A 16987-nucleotide genomic window follows, 5' to 3' on the forward strand; every position below is an offset into this window, starting at 1 on the left:
GTTTTTGTTTTTTTACCACCTGAGGTCTTTGGTGGTGTGGGTCTGTGGCCAGGAGGACTCTCTAGAAGAAGAGTAGCTCAGTGGCAGTGACTGTTTGCTCTCCCTATTCATATAGGAGAGGATGAGGGATTTGCCTCTCACATTTTGTGGAACTCGGTGAAACACACAAGCCAGTCGCTTTGTTTTCACTGTTAGAAATGCCTTGCTGCTCTCAAAAGTTAAAGTAAACTATGAAAACGAGTGCTTATTCTGAATAAAAATGTTCCTGCATGGAGTTGACTTGGAAGAGTTGCATGCACAGAAGCTCTTAATAGCCTGAGGATACGAAGGAAAACAACCACTGGGAGGTGGTCTAATACACTCAAAAAACCTGTTTTTTCAGCAACATAACCAAAGAAAATAATTAAGTATCCTGACTTCCTGTCCACCTCCTAACTGCTAGCCCTCACTGCCTTGTGGAATAATGAACCTCAAACATTCATTTGCAAGCAGTTTTTATTAAAAAAAAACAATACGGTTGTCCACAGTTGTCCTCCTAAGTAACATTAGATTATTTCAAATATGGATTCTTCTTTGAACCATGATGTCCCCACCTAAAAATGCACAGTTGACTGTGGCTTGAATTATATCCTGTCCTGACAGCAATCCCAAAGCTAACAGTCTAGCCAGCTCCATTCACTTCTTCTTTCACATCAGTAACTTCACAGTTAGCATGAGTAAGAATTCAGATATGGTCCCTCATAAAACCTATTGCAAGCAGTACAGAATGACTGATTTGCTCTGGATGTGGAGAGGAAGTAATTATAGTATCTTAGCAGCTCAAATTCTCATATTTACTGTCAGAAAACCTGGACTGAAAATAATTGGAAAAATATAAATAATAATTCTGCACCCAGGATAGGGGGTTGTTAACTCTGTAAGTTTTTCCTTGATTTTAAACAAGTGTTCTTTGCCCAATAAAGTCAACTGAATTGTTTCTGTGGATTTTCCTGGGCTTTGCTCTGGACATCCTCTGAACAATACTTCACTGGTAAGGGAAACCATATCCCTGTGATATACAACGCTGTCCCTCCTAATATGTGATATTTACCTACTCTGTTGTAATACCAACTGGAAATCTCTGTTGGTAGGAGTTGTTAATAGAACTGTGCCTGCAGACTGATTAACTCTATGAACAAACCCAAATCATGTACAATCTAAGAATTTGCCTGCTAAAAACAACACCATGGATATAATTTGAGCATGAGGAACACAGCTCTGAAGGGACCCCTGATGAGTCCACTTGAAACAAATGATCTCTCGAGGCACTGTTGGGTTCTTTCCCCTGGTCTCTGGCAGGTAGTTTTGAGCTAAAAAGAAGGGATTTCATCTAATGCAAAAATTGATCTGTTCAAAATATTGAGTTTTCAAAACAGCATACTCCTCATATCTTGTATACTAAGAAATCTCTGAGAATCCAAACCCATATGAAATTTATCCAACCAAATGAAAGAAATCATATAAAATACTGGTTCAACCCCCAGAGCTGACCCATCCTAACAGTGGGGCAAAGAGGGGAGGATTATTTTATTTTAATTTTTGGGAAAGGGGTCTTCTTCTGAAAAGCAAGGAAACGTTAACAAACCTCAGTAAAAACTTCTTGGCTGATCCTAGTGTGGGAAGAATCGTGGGTCTTTTCCTTCGGAGAAATTAAAACTTTCTATATGAAGCCAGGTGAGCTTGTTTTCCTCAAAGTAGCTTTATACCCCTCTGCTATTATAGGTGGATATTCTTACACATAGACAGAGCATTAGAGGGAGATGGCACACCAGGCTGTGAATGACAATAATTGCTGCAAACACTGCAGGACCAGAAGCAGGGCTGATGGTGGTGTGGAAAGTCTCAGCATGGGGTGGAGGCTCTGCCACTCCTGGGTGCAGCTTTCCAAATCTCTGTTGCAGCAGGAGCAGCAGTGCTTTTTCCAGCCTGATGGCAAATGGAGAGGAAGATTTGATATCTCCTGGCGTGTGTGCTTGAGGGATGGACTGCTGAGGAATTAGCTACATCTTTGCCTTTGCTTGATTTGGAGAGGCAACCATAAAAAAACAGTATTTGATCTTTTGAGTGATATCTTAAAACAAATACTTCCAGGCTTTGTGATTTTGCCTGTAAGTTCCTTGTTCCATTTCTCTGTCTAGGTTTCAGAGGGTCCTAGAGGTGGAGGTGAAGCATCCTGCAGATAACCTAATGGCCCTCTTAACAACCAGCCCCATCCTCTCTTGCCTCCAGATGGGTCATTCTTGATCCATTACTAAACTCATCCAGATGATTTTGTTTCACAGACCCACAGTGATGAAAACACAATACTTCCATAGTATTGCATTATTTCAGCTACACCAGGTATCACCACCCAGTAATCACCTTGGCCTTCTGATACTACAGAATGACTGGCTCATTATGGGAGCCAGTCTGGCATTCATTGTGAGAGAGAATTTGCAAAGCAGCCTAAGGGAATGTGGCGCCCCATTCGTATTGAATTACAATGGGATTTGGGCATTGAATTTCCTTAGTTAGTCCTTTTAAACTTCCTCTTCTTTTTAAAGTAATAAAGGTGGAGTTTTAATGAGGACTCTGTGTTGACTTAACTTTGCTTCTTTTGAAGTTGCTGGATATTTTACCACTTGATGATAACATCATTTGCCCAGTGCTATGTAATTTTAAAAAACTCACGGTGGAGGTTTTGAATTATTTGCTCTTAAATTTATGATGTAAAAGCTTTTCCAAAAGATTAATTTAGAGAAAAAAAAGTGTGTGTGTGGGGGAAACAAAACAAACAAACAAACAAACAAAAAAAAAACTGAAGGGAGGAACTGAGCATACTGAAGAGAAGTGAACTTGATGAAATTAAATAAGTAAATTCCAAGGTGCTCTCTCCAAATGCAGATTGGTCATCTCAGTCTTGAATAGCCTGGAAAGCCCTAATGTTTATTTAGCTATGGAACATATGAAGGGGTTTCCAAGATGCTTTCCAGCTATGGTGCACCAGTATACTACAAAAACTGGCTTTGAAGACAGAGATCTAGTTAACTTTCTTCAAAATGCTTTATCAGCTTCATTTAGATATTTGTATAAAACCTCTTTTAAACTACATATATAGATTATTACCCGTTAGCTTAATTATGTGGCCTGTGGTAGACTCAGAATACCAGAAGTCTACTGTGAACCAGAGTCTACTGGCACAGTTGCACATTTAGAAATATCTTGAACTTCTTATTAGTTCTGCTTGATAATGCAGGACTTTCTCTGGGAGACTGGAAACCCTGCTTTGCAAGTAGGCAGTTATCCCTCCTGGCCATGTTTTTACCGCCATTTTGAATTGAAATTGCACAGGAGGATGACACATGATTAACAATGGGAGAACATTAACTTAAACATCTTCTGTTTATGTGAAAGAATTAGTAACGCAATGGCTGAGGCCGTGAGTCCATGCTGAGGGCAGGCCCCAGCCAGTGGAATTTTCCCGGAGCCAGAAAAAAGGAGACAGGTATCAATGCAGCCCTTTGAAAACAAGTAAGGGATGCAATGCAGGAGAGAAAGCTCCAAGATGAGGACCCCTGAGCAGGATGTACTTATTTGGCAGGTGTTTTTTGTTTACTTCCAGGATCAGCCAAGGAAGAAGAAAACTGGCTGGGCTGCAGAGAAGCTGCTGCACCATCCAGAGGAGGACTTGTGTGGAGGAAGAAACATCCTGAACTCCTTAATGGATGCCTAGGGCCAAAAAAGAACAAGAAGGGTGACACAACCAGGCAGAACAGTGTTTGATTTGGTCTAAGGCTGTGTTTTCCTTCTGTGAGATAAAGTGCTGGAACAGTGGCATGTAACTCCCAGAAAGAAGGTGTATCTCATTGACTCCAGTTATCTCTGGTTCTAAACAACACCACATGCTGGGACTTCAGGATGACCAGCATTGCTCCAGGGCACCACTCTGGCTGGATTGTATCTCTCATTTTTATGGAGAGGCGACATATGGAAAGCTTCAGCATTGTGCCAAGTAGAGGGGCCAAAGGACCATGTTGAAGCTCAGACCACTGTCATTTTACGAGATAAGAAGTCCAGCAATTCTATGAGCCCAAGGCAAGCAGCTTAATGAAATATCCAGCTCTGGAGAGTCCAACTGGGCTTCATTGATCAGTGTCTTCAATGATCAGAAAGTGAACTTGATGTCTAATATTGAAATAAACCCTCCTACATCTATTCAATTAATTATTTTCTCTGAATCAGTTGTGGTTAGCATCAAAATGAACTGAGGCTCACACAGTGTCTTCCATTTCATGTTCGTTCATAATTTGTATTCAGAAGTCATTGCTCTCAGTTTTTTGAGTCCATTACCTCAGTGAACTACGGTCCTAGCTCTATCAGCAGATTGGGTTTCTGGTGCAAGTAATGTTTGGAAACTGGACCAAAGCAGGAAAAAATATCTACTTTCAGTATATGTGGAAATTTCTCTTCTTTGTAGTGGGCAGAAGCAGGCTCAATTCACAGAGAGGTGTTGTGGACATTCCAGCAAATGCACTAAAAAAAAAAAAAAAAAAAAAAAAAAAAAAAGTGGATGTAAGTATAAATTGCAAAAATTCTCCAAAAAAAAGCTGAGATAAAAGGAGAAACCTTGAGAGGAAGAAGGAAAAATGTTTTAGGTGGGGTGAAGGAAGGCAAAAGAATGAGGTCTAATTTTATGCTTTTTCTTTCTTTAATTCCATGATGATAAGAAATACAGAAACAAAAAAAAAAAAGTATTTCAAGAGAATTTTAGAATTTAAATGCGGTGCCTCTCTTCAAGGCAACCCCTCAGTATTTAATGTTGCAAAAAGATAGTCACGTGCAAACATGGCCAGAGGAAAAAGAACTTCGCACCTACTGGCTGCCTTTCAGCTAACAGGATTTTGTTTATTAGACCCAGATGCATATATTTTCATCTCCTGTTTGGACTCAGCTCCAAAGGAGAATTTGCACACAGGGAGAAACTGCAATTCAAGCAGAGAACTCTGATTTGGCACTAGCAAACTCAGTTCTCTCTGTAGCTAGCATTGAGGCACATCCCTACTGAATGTGCGATATTACAGATTACACGGACAGCAGCTTTCTTCTTACATATTGCTGACCAGAGATGTTTCTTAAATTATGGCAAAGGTTGCTAAAGCAAATAGGACTCAAGGGCTGACACAGGTTCTCTCCTCATGGTCTCAGTTCAAGGCATTCTCCTCCATCTTCAATGTAGATTCAATTGTATGATTGTGGATACAAGACACTAATTCTCTTCAAATCTTCCTAGTGTGAGACATGAAAGAAAAAAAAAAAAGAAGACAGTTTTAATGATTCCAGTTACACCAGCAGTTTGTTACAAGACTCCAACCCAATTCAAATAGGAAGCTACCCAGATTTGCTTACATGTGCTTTGAGAGTGGAGAGCTGCCCAGAGATGTTTAGTCACACTTAAGCCAAGATATATTAGTAATGTATTATATGAGTAATACCTTTGGCTTATAGGCAGGAGGGTCAGCTGATATCTGTATGTGTATAGGGCCCCTCTATTTTTTCCTTGGATACAGTATTTATAGTCCTGGTGACCCAATTCAGTATTTCAGGAGGAAAACTCTAATGACTTGTAGGGTCTTCTGACACCATCTTGCTCCTCTCATTCAATTCACAATGTGTTACTGGGGTCACAGCTTCACTCCTTTGTACCATATTTCCCCTCCGTTCTGTTTCTTGTCTGTCCATTGCTGCAAAACATCTGCGTGCAGGCAGCTACAGTTTCTTCTCAGTGCACAGCACAGAGACATTCTGTTCCTCACTTGTGTTTCTAGGCTCTTCTCCCATGCAAAGAATGCTGAGTAGATGTCATATCATGTACCTTTGCATAAACTTTTCCTTCCAGAACTCTCCTATGAGTTACTTTGCTCCATCTTATGTTTGCAGATTCTTAGGAAGAGAGGGCTAAGGAGGGATCTTATTGCAGTATTTAGCCCTTCAGGAAGCATACAGAGAGGACAGAGCCAGATTATTCTAGAGATTGTACAGCAATAGCATGAGAGGTAATGGATGCAAACTGCAGCAAGCTAAATTCTGATTACGTATGAAGGAAAAAAAAATAAAATGACCACACTGTGGGCAGTCAAACACTGAAACAGAAGCCTGGAGTTGTTATGGGATCTCTACCCTTGACAATAAAAATTCAGCTGCTTAAGACCTGGAGAAAAATGGCCTAATTGACCATGGTCTGGGTAGGATGCTGAACCACCAGATGACCTCCAGAGGTCTCTTCCAACCCAAATTATTCTATCATTCTACGTCTACTTGTTATCTTACACATTAAGATTGATAGGGTTTTATAGAATGTAATGATATTAAAAATTCGACAACAGACTGCACAAGTGAATAAATAAACAGCCTTTTCTCCTATCTTGGCATTAATGAAGTTTTCTTTAAGGCTGAATGACACTAATTCCGTTTTATAAATAATGCAGACTAATAAAGAGTAAGTGTGGCTTTTCCACGAACATACTTAAGAAAGATCTTCGGCAGTTTCATTTTTTTCCAATTAGAAATGTGGAAGTATTAACTTTTTTTATCTTGATTGGCATCATGTTTTGTAACAGAACAGTATGAAACCAGCCCAACCATTAAAATAAAAGGGAAGCCTTTTTCTTCTCATCTGTGGTTTGCAAATCCAATATTGTTGGATGTTGTTTCTCAGTGGCTGTTGGGCATCTTTGGGTTTTTTTGTTTGGCTTTTTAAAAATGCATACAAAGTGGAAATATTTAAATTACTGCTTTTTCCATGTTTTTTTCTGTGCACCCTTCTTTCAGTGGAAAATGGTAGTAGAAGTGAAAGATTGCCCTTGAAGTGACAGGGAGGGACAGGATTTTCAAGACCCAAAGCATGCATTTGCTATTTTAGTACTTCAAATATACAAAATATGCTAATTAATTAACTTTTGCTTTAATTCATGACATAGAAACTGAGCCAGCATTGTCTTTAAAAGTGATTCTTCCTGTATTTACAATGACAAAAATACAAATGATGGTTTTGTTTTTTTTACGGTGAAACTAATATGATAATATTGCCAGGTAAGTTTTCCAAAACTTATTGTAAATTGTGGCATGATAAACACTGAGCTTGCATACACTGAGAAATTGTTTGGATGTAACAAATGGTGATATTCATGTTGCTTCTCTTGTCTCTAATGGGTGAGAATCAAGACATTATGGTTGTTGGAGGTCTTGATAAAGCCCACTGAAATTGGAGGAAGGACATTTTCTGACTTCAGGGCTGCATGTGCAAGAACAATAATTCTAATTTTTAATTTCTTATATTTCTGTTTAATTTTTGCCTAATCCAGATGTTCTTAAAAGTTAATATGAACTCAACTTATTCATATGTTCCTTGAGGCTTAAAGCTTTGAGTTTTTTCCCTCTCTTTGAATAGAAGAACAGAAAACTTTACAAAAAAATAAATCCCATAATTTATGGCATTCTATCAGCTGAACAGAGAAGTTAACTGTCCTAAATTGCATGAAGATAACTGCTTGGTTCCCTGAGATATCTTCTTTTTTAATTCAATAAAAACTGTGCAAAATGAAACTAGACATGCTCCCTCCTTGCAACAATTTTGTGGGAACCCAACACTCCAGCCATAGAGAAATTGCAGGAGCAGAATAAGCAGTCAATAGCTAGAGAGCTGCTTTTTCATTCAGGCAAGCTCAAGGAAGCGAATATTTATCTAAAATCCAATTTACTTTGCTGGTAGCTGTTTTGTTTATTAATACCACCAAAGACACGAGTGCTTAATTTTTCCCAGCCCACGTTTCTTTTCAGCCTGACCTTCTGTCACATGACTTGAATAGTATAACGTTGAAATGCGTTACCGTGGAAATGATAGTCATGACGGCATGTATTCAGCATAGCCAAATTTGAACCTAATGAGAGCAGATGTGACTTTGAGCTTTCATTGCTGAAGAGCAGACCCAGTTATATTGTCATGTCTTTTCTTAGGAATCATGGAGAAAGCTCTTAAACACAACTGTCAATGATTGTTTTAACTGTGAACATGAATGTGAATGTATGCAAATAATTTTTACTTGCTGTAAACATCTTCTTATGAAGTCAAACACACCCACATCAGGAGAATTATGAAAGAGGACAAGCCATGAGGAAAACAAGAACTCTTAGCCATCTGCAGTTCCCATTGCTGATGTGCATTATCTTCTCTAAACATAAGCAGATTCCTGTACGTCACTGTGTGTTATCAGTTTTGGTCTCTACACTTTCCTCAGAAAATAACTATTTCCAGTTGCTGCAGGCCAGTATGACAAGCTATGCAAAGCTGCATAGCACCATGAATAAATTATGGCTGTCACCAACTTCTCCGTCTGAAAAGGACTGTTACAGAAATAAATTAGCACTGCCCTTGAGCACTGCTAAGAGTAAACATCTCACACATGGCTTTGCTAACTAAAAGAATAGAACCTCCATTTCACCACAGTGAAGACTACACAAGCAGTGCATTTTGTGTGTGAGAGAACAGCCACTGTACTAATCAACCACAGAGAGATAAGAGGTCCTAATGGAAGAAAGGAGCATTCAAACCAAATATTTTGGAGCTAGTTCCAGTTCTGTTAGCCTGAAGCAGGATCAAGAACTCAGCTGGATCACAATCAGGAGAAAAGTCTAAGGCTCCTTCATAATTACTCTGGATAATGCCTTCTCTGTAGCTTCCTGGGGAGTGACTGAACCTCCAAAACCTATCCTGCCCCCCATGTGTTCTCAGATGGGGATGCCTGAAATGAAGAAGTTGTGAATTGCACCCATCACTATGTGTAATTTTCTTATATTGCAAGTGTTGTGGCTTTATCTCTAGGTTTGTAAGAAATAAGACCAACTTTAGCTTTAGGAACACTACTTGAAAAAAATTCCTTATGAACACTGACATATGTAACTGCATATTAAGACAGAATAAGTCATCCTACCTTTGTGTGTGGAGTCCTGTCTGCACTTCCTCTTTCTCCTCCAGGTTTCCAAAAGTCCTGATTCGAAACCAGTAGTGAAAATGTTCACTCCTGTATCTGTGAGAACTTTCTACTGGAACTCTCCAATGGACTTTTCCAGCAGTGGACAGCCACCATCCAGCCACTATTGAGAACCTGGTTTAATCCTCTTGGTATCACAACATCATACCAAAGCTAGTTAGGGCAAACCTGGAACTTCCTCATGAACAACCCGCCCTATGTGTTTCTAGACACAAAAAACAGACAAGCTAAAAGAGGGGAGGAGGAGTACTGCATCATCGTCTACTCCCTTTGATCCTTAGGTGTATTATGTGGCAGAAGATGTGCCTTTTAAAATGCTACCGCTTGCTCAAAAGGCAGCTGAAACCCATGTTGTCCTTTTAAGCATCTGCTGCAGCTTCTACTCTTCATCCTGTGGCTCATTTCCCCTACTTTCTTAAGAAATACATCATAAGCTTAAACCAACCAACTCCTATTTCCAGACTCTAAACTTAAAGTTCAATGAGACTTGGCTCAGCAGCAAGGGAGAGCAGGTAAGCTGCACCATCGCTTTGAAGCCTTGCCCCTAGCACTCCACTTCCAATACTTGCAGCACTACACCTTCTGGGGAAATGCCTCTCTAATGCTGCTGATTGTCTTTTAGGAGAGCAGACTTCATGGTGCCCCTCCTGAGCATCTGGAAGAGCTGCAGCAGCAGCAGCCAGCATTTCCATCTGTAGCTCTCACCCAGGCCATGAAGCTCTCACTGTCCTGAGGTGGGACAGCACAGTATGGCATGGTGCTTGGGCAGAGAACTGTCAGTGCATGCCCCTAGACAGATGGAGCATTAAAGACAGAAGGTAAAACCTTTAAAGAAGTTGTGTTTTAGCATACTGCAGGGCTTGCCATCACCCTTCCTTAGTGTTGGCCCAAACCAACACACCTACATGATCCCTGTGTACCTAAAGTTACACCAGTCAGGTGGATTATCCCATATGGTTCAGGGCAACAGTGCTCTTTGCCTGGTTTTGACATCCCAGTGTCATGGTGAGCACTGAAGTATGATGAGTAATGACTGTAGCTCACAGCCATAGGACTGCCACAGACTGGGTGTATCACCAGCTACAGCTGAAATGTTAGCTGAAAACTGGGTGAAAGGAATCTGTTTAACAGGTGTGCTAGGATTCTGGCATGGAGACTTGGGCTGGGGCCAGTACCACTGAGTATCTGCAGTGTTGATTCGCTATCTGGCTAGAGTTACAGCAGGGTGGAGGGACCTGAACACAAATGCTTCTTCACCTGTAGCAGTTTCTCACTTGCTAGAAAATTCCCTTAGTTTTCCTGAGTCATCTACTGCTCAGGGGCTGCAGCCCTCTTTTTCTGTTGGTTTTCTTTTTAGCTCCAAGAACCTATGCAGCTGTACTTTGCAAGGGGTTGCTCCTCTGCAGTCCCAGTTTAAAACCAGAAAACACAAAGCAGCAGGGAGCAACAGTCCTGAGATTTGACTGGCTCAGTGCAACCATCAAAATCTTTCAGATATGACTTTGACTAGTAACACTGGGCAGATTAATGTCTATTTGTTGGTGAGATAACCTCAGACTAGGGATTTATGAAGCAGATTCACCTCTCTTGTGTATTTACTCTTAGGATTGCCAGAACTACCTTAATCCTAGCAAGGAAATTACTCCAATTTCTAGACTGTCATTTCAAAGCTGCCAAGTCAGCCTTCTCACAATACAGCAGATAGTGATTGGAAGAGATCTGAGCAGGTTAGGTTTGATGGGTAGGGACCATTTTAGATAGCAAGCTGAGTAAGAGCTTTCTGAGCCAAAGCAGTATCCTCTGCACCCTCATGACTTCAGCCACATGTCAGCAGCTCTAATGTGTGAATGTGCCTGACTTTGAGCCAGAAGGCTTCTTGATGCCCCATTGACCTCACTGGGAGTTTTGGGTGTGCATGACCAGGTGACAAAAGAAATGAGGGAGCTTTTTTTGATCTGGAGTTTTCAAACATGACGTTAACTATTTTTAAATAAAAGCTTGACTTTGTATGCCTGAGATCAATAGGAGCTTTTCTTCTGATCTCAATGAGCTTTTTGAAGAACATTGAATCATTTCTGTGCTCCTGTCCACCAATTACAACCACCACAGAAACTTTTTACCAAGTGTTAGCATTACATTGGGTAAAAAAAGAGAGAAGCTAGAAAAGCAGGAGTTTGCTGTACAAATGGCCCAGTTGCCTCCAGTAAGAAGCCCTGAAATGGGAAGCAGAAAATATCCCACTCTGCATTAATTTAACTGATTATGGCTGGCCACAGTGTGATATATTCAGTCCGCTGAAAATCTTTGCAGGACAAGATCCATAATTGCTTCAACTCTATGTGCTCTTACTCTCATTCTTACTATCCTGCTTCTTGACTGATATCCCAGAGTGATGAAGAGCAGCAGAATCTGTCCAGGAATTGTTCAAATAAAAGATAATTTTTCAGCACCTGAAAAACAGAAAAAATGGAACCAGAAACATAGGTTATACAGGTAAATGTTCCTAAATGAACCTCATTCCTTAATTCTTCGTAACAGTAAGCATGCAATCAGGTTGGGTAACATTGCTAATCTGAAACAATAATTATTATTTCCCTTTTGTGATTTAGCAACTAATTAGCATATGACTAGTGAACATTAGGGTTATACAAGATTGCAAACCTGTAGTTCCAACCCCAGCTGGAAGCTCTGTTAGACTATACTACTGACATAAGTCTTAATAAGTAGATTGGTAATCTTTGTTAGGGGTTTCTTTCCTGTTCAGAGGGCAAGAAACTTCCCATTCCTCTAGGTCTGAAACACGATTAATTGATTGGTCTCATATGAACAAGAAAACCATTAAGAACATGAAGAACGAAAAGCAATTCAAACTGCTTTACTACCATTTTCTAGTAAAGTACCAGTTTAGACTCTGGACCTACTGTGAAGCAGCAGGTTTCCAGATATTGACTGTGCTGGCATGTGCTTCTGGAAAAGAGGAAACAACTGACTCCTAAAAGCAGAAACATCTGCTCGAGCCATGAGCACACTCTCTGGCTGAGGCCAAACAGCAGGGTTGCTAAAGAAGTTCATGTGCTGCCAGCCCCATTGGCCAGAGTCACAGCAAAATGGTGGTGAATAGTGAAGCACATTAGCTCCTCCTACACCCTCAATACACTATTAGATAAAAATTAGTTTTATGGGGCTCACTGTAGTCCTTACCATGATGACTTTTACAAGTAAGGCAAGGAGAGTCTTTTTTCCTGCCCTGGCATGGGTGGAGGAGCAGAACTGTTTGTCTGGGAGACTCATGAACTTCAGAGAGGCAAAACTGGCCTAGTTGCCAGCCTGGGCGCTGCACTGGAAGAGACCATGTCTTTGCTTAGGGTGGTTCTCTTGCACCACGTTTTCATTTTATGGGCTGTTACATCCAGTTGTTTCTCCATTGAAACCAGTATGAATGAACTCTACTGAAGTCTCGCTGATGGGATAGTGTTACAAACAGAAGAGCATTTGGTCCAGTGAACACAACACTCATGTCAGAACTCTATTTAACATGCTTTCATTGTCTGCTCAGAGTTCAGTTTAATTGTCAGAATGATGGAAGTAAATATGGAGAAGTGACCATTCTTACTCTGGAACACAGCTTTGCTCAAAGCAGCAGAGCTGCAAAAATCCAGATATAAATATCGAGATACTTTTAGTAGTTTAGAACCACTGGCAAGTTAATATGATTGAGAAACCTCACTAGCATTGGGATATCAGTCTGAGGATTTTAGTAGGAAAACTGTCCCCATTTTTTATTCTGAGTTAGGAGGGTGGTCTTTTTCATTTGCATCAGAAGGAAAACATATTTAAAATCAAAAGGACGGTAGCAAAGTCTGAAGAAAAGGATGTAGACAGTAAAATTCAATCTTGTATCAATAAGCAGTGTAAAAGCAGAGCGTAAGTTGAATTTTGAGCTGTGATTAGCTTTCCTACTGAAATCACCAGTTAGTGACCATAAGCATTTGCTGAAGTCCTTGCACAATGAGGGTCACAGGACTGAATACAGGACAGAGAGAAGAAAAGTGCACAGCCAACCTGTGGGGCACGTTTTGCAGTTCCTAGTACACCTTCCCTTACAAAGTATTTACCCTTGTTCTCTGCTTCACAGCATTATTTGGACATTTCCTGCTTCAGAGTTAATACTGCAGCCTTTGATCCTGCAGTGAGTCCTGCAAATGAGACCTACAGTAACTGACTCTTTCTTCTTCTTGCTTCCAGCATGCATGAAACCATTTCTCCATCCACACTCCAGCAATGCACTCAAGCACGTGCTTAACATTAAGGTCATGCAGGACTTATGTATGTGATTAAAATTAAGCATGCATTTAAATGCTGTGTGGAACTGGGACCTCAATGAGGATGGCTGTTGGATCAACCTGCTATGACCTCTGCTGAGCTGATTATAACTCAGCCTTTGCAGCATTCTATTTTTCCCCAAAAGTCATACTTTATTCACTGTGTCTCTTAACAGATTTTTTTTTTTTTCTATAACACTATGCAAATTACATGGATTTTTCTAGCCCTGTAAATATTTGGGATGATACAAAATACTTCCCACATCATCCACCCCTCCCCAATTCTGTAACACCTTTTGTGCACCACCAAGGTATGTGAAGTGTAAAAATACTTCTGGTGCTCTTAAAGTTCTAGAAAAAAAACAAAATCAAATTCTGTAAAAATTTCAAGTTTCTGCAGACCAAGTTTAAGAGGAAAAAGCTGGAACCTGGGTTTGTGTCTGCAGCAGAACAAAGAATAGCTAATCACCCAAGCCACAAAGATTCTTGTATTGTCTACCTTTTGGTCACTGAAAAATTTGGATGCATAAATTATGAAGCACATTTCCTTCACCTTTTCTTCTGAATGAACATTCCTTTCTTGCTGAAATCTCAGAGACAATTCTGAATATGCCCATAGGACTGAGAAGCAGAAGGAGATTTTTAATTTTTGTTCTGCAGATTCAGATGTATGGATTATGCCAGACTGTTACCCCAAAGAAAAACAAACCAAACCCAAAACCAAACAAGCCGTGAGATCATCTGCATCACTGCTGTAAACAGATTAGCCCCATGTCATGTGAAAACTCTTTATCACACAGCTGGGATTTAATGTATGAGGACTCACCCTTTACTGTGTGGCCCTGCATGTGCATTCACCCTGATGTTCCAACTGCAAAATATTTTTACAGTGCTTTTTCCAGTTTACCTATTACCCATATTGTGAACAGAGACAGCTGATCTTCCTTCTGATTTTTAATCCTTCCCCCTTTCTGTCCAGAAGGACTGCTTAACCTAAAACCTTAATCCTTAAGCTTGGAAAGTCTGTAGTCACTTGCCTTCATAACCATGTTAGCTTTATCACTGCATCATCAAAAGTACATTTTTTTTTTTTTTTAACAGAGAAGTTGATGTGCTAAGACTCTCCTTCAGCATTGCAGCCTTCTGATATTTCATTCTGAGATAATACTAGCGTCTTTGCCCAGCCTCATAGCTGGGGCACTTTTTAATTTTAGATTATTTTAACTCATCCCCAGATAGCTGGAAAATGTGGGCTAATCAAGAAACAAAAGGCTATCAAACATCTAATACCTTACCCTGAAGGAAAAGAGAGAGTTGTTTACCTTAAGCAGACAATTAAAAATAGGGATGAAAGCTCAACATTCTAAAGGCAGTGAAATCTTTGCCATTCACATCAGCAGGTCATAATTTTACCTGAGATGTTTTATTTGGTTCCTGAGCGTTCTTAGCTTTGGCTCTGCTCTGCTTCCATAGGCTTTAAAACACCTTCAGCCTTTTTTCTGCAGTAAGAAGCCATTCATACAATTGAGTGTATGATGTTTCCCTCCATTCTCCTTGAGAGTGGCTAATAACCTCACCCTTTATTAGAGATGGGGGAAAAAAAAATAAAAAATAAAAACCACACAGGAAAGATATACTGAAAACCAAAATTCATTATTTCTGCCACTCATGGAGGACTTTTTTCTGTATAAAGTGAAGTATCTTAAGGGTACAAGAGAGCTTTCAAATCCTTTTCCTCTGGTTCAGACTTCTGCTCTTATATCCTTTTGCCACTCCATCCCACAATGTCTCCTCTTACAGCACTTGCAATTCACATTTTGGTCTTTCCATTCTGTCTCTCACAAACCCACCTCTCCACAGGACTGGTTCTTTTAAAAAGATACAGAACCTCTCTATGATCCATGATATGCCTCTGTTTATACATGATATGCAAAATATATGCTTCAATTTTTTTATTTTCTGTTATCAAATTAAGTAATAAGAGGTTAAATCAAGTGGGAAGCACATGGATTTTCTTATTTAGCTCTCCGGTATTCATGCTAAGAAAAAGCTGAAAACTCTTCTTCCCCCTCCCAATATTTATATTGCAGAACTTAAACGTATTTCTAGTATAACTGCTCATAATTTTCATTCTTTCACTCAGGAAAAAAGCAATCACAGATGATATATTCCACTTGTTTTGAAAAATGTTAACTTTTCATTAAAACTAGAGGAAGTTTGGGATATAGCTAACAAAGAATGACGAGCTTAGATTTAAGCGGTTACTTCACGTGAACGACTTCATCTTGTAGAATTTCAATTTTTTAATTAAAAAGTCATGAGGGAAAATGATAGTTTAGTAGTTAGTATCTGACACCATAAATTTATCAAAAACCAAATATGGGTCTATAAAAAATGGGGCTTTATCACAGGACTTCAATGAGAGAAGCAAGGTAGTTAGACCTCTGTCATTGACATCTAGAGTTTCATGCCTAATCAATAAGGAAAGCATGCAAATACAGCCTTCATTTCCTAGAATTTTTCTGGAATTACAAATTATCGCAAATTGATGGCATAACTGCCTGTGTGCATCGGATTCCTGCAGCAGAACAGCTACTTTGTTGACCACTGCAATTAACCCAGCTCCATTGAAGGCAATGTTGCCACATTGTCACATACTTGTCAAGGAAGTGGGAACATAAATGCAAATCTGCACATCATTGTTCCCCACAGCACTGCCAGTGTGCCCACAACAAACATAGGTGTCTCATGTTTCCATCACAAGAATGCCTTGGATTCCTTCTCTGAAAGGATAACCAGCTTGTTAGCTGCCTGGTAAAATAACAACACAAGGCTCCTTTTAGCTCCTTGTTGACCTATATCTCAGCCTTAGCTAGAGATACAAAAGGACATGTTCTTTAGTTTTAAGAGTTTAAGAACAAATAATTTAATCTGAAACATAAGAACTCCTGATTAAGTAAATAACTAGGCATCAAAAAGCCTGTACAACTTCGATGTAAAAGTTGAGGCCTACTTTGGCTTAGTTTAATATATAGATCAGGTTTGTGCCTCAGTTGTGCTCCTAATGCAGAAAATCCTGCTGTAGAAATGTTGTAGTGCCAAGACTCTGGATATAAGCTGTTGTCTTTTTCTTTACAAATATTACTTACTCTAGCAGCACCAAGCGAGATCAAGACTCCACCTTGCTTGACCATTCATCAAGTGAAAAAAAAAAGAAAATATGCAATTAGCTAAGGTGCGCAAGATTTGTCATGTTAGGTCAGAGTGGTCCCGTTTCTAAAGATGAGCAATAGCAGATTCTTGAGGAAGGAATATGAAGCCAGAAGAGATACAGAGACATATTTTCCTGGTACAGTCTTCCAGATGATGAAAAAGACCCAAAAGATAAGCCTCTACAACCCTGAATGTATTACTATATGCTGTGAGAATTAAGTTGTGTATTTGGCGTGTGTCCGTATACTTAGTGTCATGTATGATTTTCTAGGAGGGCATCCAGTCAATTTACTCAAGCCTTACACAGTAATTCCAACAAAAAATATCTGACATGCTACATCCCATAACAGAGTTTTGAAATGTAAGTATTTGAATTTGGTATCAGAG

At 39.7% G+C, this 16987-nt stretch overlaps 1 long non-coding RNA gene across 3 annotated transcripts in view; it reads right to left on the reverse strand.

Moving 5' to 3' along the window:
• Nucleotides 1–280: 280 nt before the first annotated feature.
• The window catches only part of LOC135577267 (uncharacterized), a 31048-nt gene continuing 14341 nt past the window's right edge, over nt 281–16987 (reverse strand). For 2 of the 3 annotated variants that reach the window (XR_010468895.1, XR_010468896.1), the window contains exons 2-3: nt 9006–11515; nt 4708–5304 (exon numbers count right to left, since the gene is read on the reverse strand). This is a non-coding gene — a long non-coding RNA (uncharacterized LOC135577267). Of the gene's footprint in view, nt 4552–4707; nt 5305–9005; nt 11516–16987 lie in introns of those variants that run through there. The other variant, XR_010468897.1, reaches the window with a different exon arrangement.

This window comes from Columba livia, chromosome Z, assembly GCF_036013475.1.
Source record: "Columba livia isolate bColLiv1 breed racing homer chromosome Z, bColLiv1.pat.W.v2, whole genome shotgun sequence".
Taxonomy (NCBI): Eukaryota; Metazoa; Chordata; class Aves; order Columbiformes; family Columbidae; genus Columba; species Columba livia.